This window comes from Nyctereutes procyonoides, unplaced genomic scaffold (assembly GCF_905146905.1).
Source record: "Nyctereutes procyonoides isolate TBG_1078 unplaced genomic scaffold, NYPRO_anot_genome, whole genome shotgun sequence".
In the NCBI taxonomy this organism is placed as follows: domain Eukaryota; kingdom Metazoa; phylum Chordata; class Mammalia; order Carnivora; family Canidae; genus Nyctereutes; species Nyctereutes procyonoides.
In genome coordinates this window covers 40,334,606-40,343,957 of record NW_026575046.1, presented here as the reverse complement: position 1 = coordinate 40,343,957, position 9,352 = coordinate 40,334,606, and the positions used below count along the sequence as shown (strand labels likewise).

Sequence of the window (9,352 nt, the reverse complement as noted above, 5' to 3'; positions counted from 1 at the left end):
TTTAGAATTGCAGCAGACTTCTAAAATGCTAGGGTCTAACATGACTAACATGTCATAGTTAGGTGACACTGCACTCTGTAGCCCTCTGTCCTCCAGTGTTTTCCCTGACTTGCATGTTTGATGTCACCTAAACATAAATTCCTCTGTCTGAAATGTCTTTCCCACTCTTTCCTCCATCCTTCTCAGTCATTATGGCCCTTTCAGATAGTTTTCAAACACAGCTTCTTCAGTGAAGAACTCCCCAGTTCCCAGAGGAAAACATTTTTTTCTAAGTTTTTACATTATTTGTCTTATACATTTGGCGGTTATCACCTTTTGTCTTCTTAACACTAATAGTAACAGCTAATTCCATTTGTATCTCTATGACTCAATCTCCTACCCCACTTTTCATACCTTATGTTCAGTAGAGACAAAGCACTTACATTGTAGCTGCTTCCTCTTGCATTTACCTTCATATTTCTAAATGAACCATAGTCATGCATCAGAGGGTGATTTTGCCCCTCAGGGGACATTTGGCAATGTCTGGAGACATTTTTAATTGTCATCACTGGGTAAAAGGTTTGTCGTCTAGTGGTAGAATCCAGTGATCCTGCCAAAAATCCTATAATGCACAGGACAGTCCTCACAGCAAAGAATCATGAGGTCCAAAATGTCAATTATACCAAGGTAATTGAGCATGATGACCTCTGCTATGTTAGTAATAAGTGGGGAGCTATCCACAAATCTTTTTCAAAAAATATTATTTATAGAGCTTCTTAATGGGCATTTATTTTCTCCACCAAGGGATCCTTTAATATTCTGTCTGTAGAATTAAAAAAAAAATAGTTTAGAGGCATTTGGGTGGCTCAGTCAGTTAAGCATCTGACTCTTCATTTCAGCTCAGGTCATGATCTCAGGGTCGTAAGATTGAGCCCTGCATCAGGCCCCATGCTGGACATGGAGCCTGCTTAAGATTCTCTCCCTCTCTCTTTATCCCCCACCCCTACTTTCTCTCGTAAAAAAAAAAAAGAATGAAGTGATTCTTAATCTAGAGATTCATTTATTTTTTCTTTTTCTGGCATAGGATGTGTGATGTGCAAGTAAAGGCAGATAACCAGAGAGCACACATGTCAGATCTGAGATAGCAGTGTTCATTGGAGAAAATTCATAGAGACAGAAGTAGCAGGCACACGGGTACCTTTTGACCATTCATTCTAGTGCAGTAGAGATCTAGCAGAGTCAGACATCAGATTGCATGGGAGAGACTTTTCAGCTACATGATCAGGGAAGCACTCTTTCCTAGAATGGTGAGAGGCCAAGGTACAAGAGGGATGTGATGTGATATAGTCTTGAATCTTGGCTGCAACCCTAGTGCCCACCTAGAGAGTAACAAAATCTCAGAAGGAACTGCCATCTGTGTGCCCAGGAAGCTGAATTTTGGGGCTACTTAGCTAGGCAAAGTCTCTTGTGCCCCTTTGATGAGGCAGCAGTGAAACTGCCCACTTCCAGGGGCCCTGAAAAACAGATGTTAAGAATAGTGGCAGCAATCACAATGAAGATTATGTGGACTTTTGTTCAGTTTTCAGGTGCTGGTAAGCTGCCCAGATTCCCATGTAACTCTGGAGAAGGAAATAATGGCAGAATTGGGTGAAAGGGAAATAAATGTGAAATTTCTTACACACTTGAATTGGCGAATTAAGTGTCATATATGTGTGTTTGAAATGTTGGCCCCATCTCTCACCATATCCTGACATAAATTAACATGAAACTAGGATGTTTTCAAGGCTTGTTGAACTAAAATAGACTTGATCTTTCTTCACTGCAAAGATTTTGCAGACTATTGCTATGAAAGCTTTAGTATGTTGGCCCCTTGATATTTAGAACTGCAGGGGGACATTATAGTGATAAAGAAGTAGAAAGAAGTTTAAACAGCACAATTGGAAAAGGCGTAAGAGGAAGTTGAATCCAGATGATATAGACTAGCAAGGAGCAGGCAAAGACTAGTGGAGTACATGCTCTCTCCCGATGGCCTCTCCTCTCTCCAGGGACCAGGTTATTGTGCAAAACCAAACATATTGCACACTGAGTAAAACAAAGTAGAAAGATGAGTTTATTGCAATGGTTTTGACCTGCAAGGAGGGAAACTCGGTTACCGGGCAATGAGTTCCAAGTTGCTCCAAAGGGATTTTTATAGGGTAAATACAGAAGCTATTTGGCTATTTTTATCTGATTGGTTGCCTAGTGGCCTCCTTCTTTATTTGGATCAGGGTACCTGAGTCAGGCCAACAGGAAAGTCCAGAGATGGTGTGAACAGACTTCGTGTTTAGGTATTGGCTGGCATCTTCTGCCCATCTCTGACGAGAGTTATAAACTCCTGTTAGGTGAAGTTAGGTTTTGTTCTTTATGCACTTGTGTTGATGATATCTGCTTTTTCCCTTGAAAAAAGTGACTCCATGGGATCCCTGGGTGGTGCAACGGTTTGGCGCCTGCCTTTGGCCCAGGGCACGATCCTGGAGACCCGGGATCGAATCCCACGTCGGGCTCCCGGTGCATGGAGCCTGCTTCTCCCTCTGTCTGTGTCTCTGCCTCTCTCTGTCATTCTGTGTGACTATCATAAATAAATAAAAATTAAAAAAAAAAAAAAGAAAAAAGTGACTCCATTTTAGTTTGGCTCTGCATTGTAATTATAGGAACTGGCTCAGAGAGTTACCTGTGAGGTGTTATGTTGATCAAGTGATTCCATGCTGTGCTGGCAGGTGTCACAGAGGAAGGAGGATCAGGGGTGTGTGAGCCCCACATGACTGGGTCTGGGAAATGGATCAAATTCAGACTGGTGAGTTCTGGGGCCTTGAATGTAGTGTGAGTGAAGTTTCTGAGGTAGGATGATGGAGGCATTTGGCCTGGAGGCTGAGAAGGACCACCTTCAAAATAAAATTAAATCTTGGTTAAGGTAGATTCTACATTTCAAAGTAAGTAGACTGAGAGTTCTTTTCTGGGTTAAAAATATAGCTGTTTATCTTTTCATTTGAAATGGCTTATTTTGCAGAGTTATTTATGAAGAGATGCTTTGGGTAAACATTTTATAATTAAGTACTTTACAGGATCTGTCAAAGACAGAGAGTATCTTGCTAATAACTGAATGTGTTCAAAAGCCTAGAATTCAACCATTTAGATACATACTATGTGCTTGCTGGGAAGTAACTGTGATTTTAGGTAAAAAGAAAAAAAGAAAGTCCTTTGGTGAAAAGGAAGTAATAAAGAAATTCTTTAAAAAAAAAGAAATTCTTTAATGCAAATTGTATTTGCTTTCTATATATGCGTATATGTATATATGTCTATATCTGTGAGTATGTACATAGTGTGTGCATAAGTATATATGTGTGGTTTACATATATAAAATTTACAACAGGCAGCCTGTGGCTAGTCTGAGAGGACAGTGACCCATACCTGAGTGGGTGTGGTTGTTTTTACCCATCTCTTTTCCCCATCAAAGCTGGTCCTAGAACAATGGGCCAGGTGCCCCAGTGCCAGGCATGGAGTGTGAGGGAGTAAACACAATTCTTCTGGAACTCACTGGATCCATTTTTGGTGATGATGCCACAGGGTGTGGGCTTGCTTTTGTTAAAGTAATTGAACAAGGAGGCCATTAGGCTGGGATGGCTCTCGTGCTTGGTAGCCTACTGAGCAAACTGAATCGTCAGCCAGAGCCAGTGTACTGGAATCTGAGAAAATCAAACAGAAGAATAATCATGAATACCAATCAGGCTTTCCCAAATAAGGCAAAACCAAGCTACAACCATTCAAATAATTCTCTTGCTTTGCTTCCAAGTCTTCTCTCTGAAAACCTCTCCCCTAGTGCTGGTTGGTGGAGCCCTCCTGACCACAGACTGTTTGGTATTTCCTGATTCCAACTGATGTGTGCTCAACTAAACTTTTGAAAATGTTAATATGCCTCAGTTTAGATTCAAACACTTTGGTTTTACTGCAACATGGTGGTAAAGAGCATTGAAAGCTGAGGGAGTGCTTTGGGAGAACAGGCCTCAGAGTCTGTATTGGTTTCAGGCTTAGGAGAAAGAAAGCTTCTACCTCGTTCAACCTGATTATTAGATTTCTGCTCCTGAGATTGGGTTCAAGGCCTGGCTGGTATTAAAGTGCTTCTCTCTTCTTCTATGTCTGGATAAGAGCAATGATAATAACTAAGATAATTCTCTAATTCCTGAGTTTGCTGGCTATAATAGCATCCAAATATCTCTTAAGATGATTCCAGGTTCTAACCCAGGAAAGGATTCACAGCCCTGTACAACCTGGTGATAGCCTACCTTTTGACCTTTTGGGTTGTTTTATCATTAGATCTCTTACTGTCTCTGGAGCACATGATTTCATAAGAGTGTACTTTTATGCTTTCCATTTTCATTGGTTAGCAGCTTACTTTCAATTCATCCTTCAAGGCTTTATTAATTTCCTTGGGCTGCTCTTACAAATTACCACAAACTTGGTGACTTAAGACAAGAGAAATTTATGCTCTCACCTTTCTGGAGGCCAGAAGTCCAAACTCAAGATGTTGGCAGAATTGGTTTCTATTGCAGATTCTGAGGGGGGATTCCGAGTCCCTCTTCCAGCTTCTGGTGGTGGCTGACAATCCTTGACATCCTTTGCTCTGTCGCTTCAATCTCTGCCTCCATCGTCACATGGCCTTCTCCTTATTTTTCCTCTTCTCAGATCTCTTCTCCTCTCTCTTATAAGGACACCACTAGTCATTGAATTTAGCCCCCCACCCCCAAATCCAGGATGATCTTATCTCAAGATTCTTAATTACATCTGCAAAGACCCCTTTTCCAAATAGTATCACATTCATAGACACTGGAAGTTAGGACTTACATATATCTTTTCAGAGGCTATTATTCCCTCACTACAATGGCTTAACTCACTTTTCTTGATGAAGGCTGTCCTGATTGGCCCATGCTGTTTCTGCCTCCTCTGTGATCCTGTGGCACTGTTCTGTTTCTGTGTGCATCTCACATGAGAGATTAGGTACTCCCTAGACTTGGTGTTCCTAGCTCAGTGCCTGACATATCGTAAGACCTCAAAGGCCTCCGTGTGTTTGTTGAACTTAAACAAAGCATTGCTCATGCCACATTGTTATTCTAAGGCTGACTTACAACAGCAATATGTTATTCAGACCAGAGCTGCTCATGGCTCACTGTGAAATCAATGAGCTCCTACGAAGGCCAGATATCTTCTGAGTGAGAAAACATCTTACTCATTGCTACTCATCTTTTTTATGTCTTATGTATGGCGCCAAGTGGGGAGGGCAACTATTCATGTAATACTTACTCGACGAATACTGAACACCTGTTCTGAGCCAGGCCCTGCCTTAGGCATTTGAGATACAATATGCGTATGATAAAAAGCAGTCAGCACCTGGACAAGGATTGGGACTTATGAACATTCAACTTAAATGATATTATGGTAATGACTTGGGTGCTGAGGGAAGTACAGGGTGCTGTGAAATTCCTAACATAAGCTTGGAATCTAGACGGGTAGATGGGGAAGCTATCTGGGAAGAAGTGATTGACATAAATGCTGAAACCTGAGGAACAGTGAAGAGTTTTTGTGGTGAAGCAGGTAGGGCTGGAGTCTTTCGGGAGCTGCAGGTGCCAAACTCTGGCAGTGAGAGAGAAGGTAAGATATGCTTGACAAATGGTTGAGGACGGTAGAGGCAGTGGTGCTTAACCTTTTAGCTGCATCAGAATCCCCTGGAGGCTTGTTAAACACAGATATCTGGGATTTACCCCAAGAGTTTCTGAATCAGCAGGTCTGGGAGGGCTGAAGAATTTGCATCTCTGACAAGTTCGCAGCTGATGCTGATGCTGATGCTGCTGGTCTGGGGACCACACTTGGAGAACCACTGGGCCAGACAAGTACAGTGAGTAAGATGCAGGATTGGCCTAGTGGGCTATATTAAAGTAATAATAATAATATTATAATTAAATATTAATTAACCTAGCAGGGGCTAGATTATAAAAGGTCTTAAGAAGATATGTTTGAATTGGGTCCCGAAGTCCATTAGAAGCCTTGGATGGGCCTGAATGGTGATATGCTTTTGATCATTTCAGTCTATATATGAAGAATCTACTAGGGAGGGAGAAACTGAGGGAGGCTATTGCAGGAATGGAGGAAAGAGGCAGTGGTTACAAGTTCAGAGGAGGCTGTGGGGTTGGAGAGAATGGATGGATTTCAGAAATACAGGGCATAGTGTTGGAAAAGTCTGCAAAGGTGCTCCTTTAAAAATTGTCTCCTTTACCAGGTATCCCATTATGAAATTCTGTCATTAGAAATTGGGGACCAAACTGTGGTTCCCCCAGACCAATGACATTATATCATCTAGGAACTTGTTAGAAATCCGCATTTCTGGGGCACTTGGGTGGCTCAGTTGGTTGGGCATCTGCCTTAGGCTCAGGTAGTGATCACAGGGTCCTGGTTTCAAGTCCTGGATCAGTCTGCTTCTTTCTCTTCCTCTTCCTCTCCCCTCCACTCGTGTTCTATCTCTCTCTCAAATAAATAAATAAAATCTTGAACCCCCCCCCCCCACGTTTCCAAAAGTGTAGTAATGGGGTCCAATATTCTGTGTTTTAAAAAGCCCTCAGGACGATTGTGATGCCCATCATAGTTTGAGAGCCACAGCCTCAAAGCAATTGTGTCCTTAACTGAATGTAAAATAAAATGAAACACAAAATAGAAAATCCAAATTAAATTGAAATTAATTGTTATGCACAATTATTTATTATTATGGAAATCTCTCATGGAATGACCTTGCATTAGGAATTTTTAGAAATAAAATAACAGTGTGAATTAGTCTTTTCATGGTGTTAGGTGGCTGACCCAGGTTTTAACAGGATGGTGAGGCTGAGACGGCTGGAAATATGGGGCACAGAGTGAAGAGAACTTAAGAAAAGTGTTTGTGTCAGTAGCTTTGCTGCTGTGCTTAAGGAAATTGGTACTTTGCTGCCAATCAAGTCTTGTGTTGAGGAGGTTTTTTTTTTTTTTTTTTTTTTTTTTTAAGGTTTTGTTTATTTATTCATGAGAGACACAGAAAGAGAGGCAGAGACACAGGCAGAGGGAGAAGCAGGCTCCCCACAGGGAGCCCGATGCAGGACTCGATCTCAGGACCCCAGGATCACACCCTGAGCCAAAGGCAGACGTTCAACCGCTGAGCCACCCAGGTGTCCCAGGAGGTGGTTTTTAAAAAAACTTTTATTATTATTATTTTTTAAAATTAAAGGCCCCTTTGGAAGGATTCATAGCCCTGGTTCTTAAATACAAGGGTTTGGTTTTCATTCGTTCAACCACTAGATGGCAGCCTCGTGCCACTTTTCAAGCAATCCGAAAAGTCTAAATTTAGGGAGGAAAAAAAGCCAAGAGTTTGGAAAGGATGCCAGCTCCTTCGTTTCTATCTGGCGCGTGGTTTTGACATTCTATTCTTTTGGATTTCTTCCATTAATTATGACACTCAAAGTTTTTTGTTCACTGAGAGGCAGAGAGCCAGAGCTTTAATTAAACCCATGGGGGCACCGCCTCGGTAACTACCACGCGCCAGACACTCTACATAAATTATTTCATTTCATTCTCATAACGTCCCCATGAACTAAATATTATTACTTCTCATTTTACCTTGGATTAAACTGAGGGTCAGAGAGGGGTAGCAGTTAGCCCAAGACCCCCCAGCGGAAAGGGAGAACTGATTGGGGCGCCCACTTAGCTTAACTGGATGGTAAATCATGCTCACTAAACGCCTGAGAATTAGTACGGTTTTTACAATCTCAGTAAATTACAGCTAGATTCAGCCCCAAATTTTCTAAGATAGGAATCACACGTAAGGTTTAAAATAACTGTTCTCCATATTCCAACATTAGACGTTTCATTGAAAAGAAGAAAGAAAAGTTTCACTGGTTTTATTTGCAGGATGGCGTTTGTGTCTCTTCTAGACTTATTATAGAAAAGAAATCAGCTTAAATAGCATTTAGAAATAAAAAGTTCTGATTCCAACTAGATGTTCGAATCCTAACCCCTTTACTTCAAAAGTAATAGATATCAAGGTGTGATTTTCTTATGCTGTGTACCACTCTCTAGTATTCATGTTCACGAATAAAATAATCTTCCCTGTGAGTCCAGGAAGATAGGATGCATGTCTTAGTCACTTCTGTATATTCTTGCCTTATCTTGCTTTTATTGAGTGTGTGTAATAAGGGCAGAGAAAAAATAAATGCAAAATAATCCAGGTGAACAAAATACCAAACTGTTCTGTAAAGATCGGATTTGTTAAATACTGTGCTAAGCCATCTTGGAGACAGAGGCCAAAGGGTTTTTTTGGTGCCTCCTTAAATTTGGCAGTCAAGATGGGTGCCAGTATTTCCCAGCCCTGGGAATACTCTTAGGTGCTTGTTCAGACAGGTTTTCTCAAAACATATCCAATAAAAATTTATTGAGTGACTGCTATGTGCTGATCATGATGCCCAGTTTGCTAACAAAATGGTGAGTAAAAATAGACCTAAGTTTTGCTCTCGGGGAGCTTATGGAATATACCACTCATAGTTGGAAAGCATTATTATATAGTAAATAATTACCAGTGACTCACTCTTGTTTTAAACAGGAGAAATAGGTGGCAGACTGAGCCATGCAATGGAACTTTAATGGACCCCTGGGTTATTGTTGTTGTTGTTGTTTTTGCTGAATTTTATGACTTCTGAGTACCATTTGTAGATTGAGATCAGAAACTATTAAAAAAACCATTTGATCTGTTGAAATAAACAGTTGTCTTTCAGTCTTTTTGTTCCATTAGTATTCCAACCAGGAAGATGGACACAGTATTTTAATTGGGGACACCCTATGTTGCTTGTCAGTTTCAGAATGTGATGAGCATGGATTTGGGGATAGTCAGATTTGAGTCTGTGAGTTATTAAGAACAATGTGTATCATAAAGTGAGAGTTTGCCTTCCAGCTTTATCATCTGCTAGTTGGATAGCTCTGGAGAGCTTACTTAATGTCTCTGTGCTACTGATTCCTTATTGGCAGAAGGGAGATGATAGGAGTAAATAAGCTCATCTATGTGAAGTTCTTGGAATAATTCTTAGTAAGCAGTAATATAATATATAATATATATATGTGAGCTTCCACTAATAGTGGCAGTAATTCCCATCACTGTGATCCTATAATTACTTGCCTTACGCAAGCTTCAGTAACCTCGACTAGCAAATGGAAAAAATATTGGTATCTACATCATGAGGCTCTTGTGATGACTGAGAGAGTAAATGGAAATTGCTCTGTTGGATGTGTGCTCAAAAAAATTACACCCCCCCCCCCGCCAATGTCTGTC

At 40.9% G+C, this 9,352-nt stretch overlaps 1 long non-coding RNA gene across 1 annotated transcript; it reads right to left on the bottom strand.

The window, feature by feature from the left end:
* Positions 1–2,124: 2,124 nt before the first annotated feature.
* LOC129509855 (uncharacterized) lies at positions 2,125–4,622 on the bottom strand. The gene is made up of 4 exons (XR_008664422.1): positions 4,508–4,622; positions 3,427–3,701; positions 2,690–2,900; positions 2,125–2,587 (listed from the first exon to the last, which is right to left on the bottom strand). It is a non-coding gene; the product is annotated as an uncharacterized LOC129509855 (long non-coding RNA).
* Between the last annotated feature and the right edge of the window lie 4,730 nt (positions 4,623–9,352).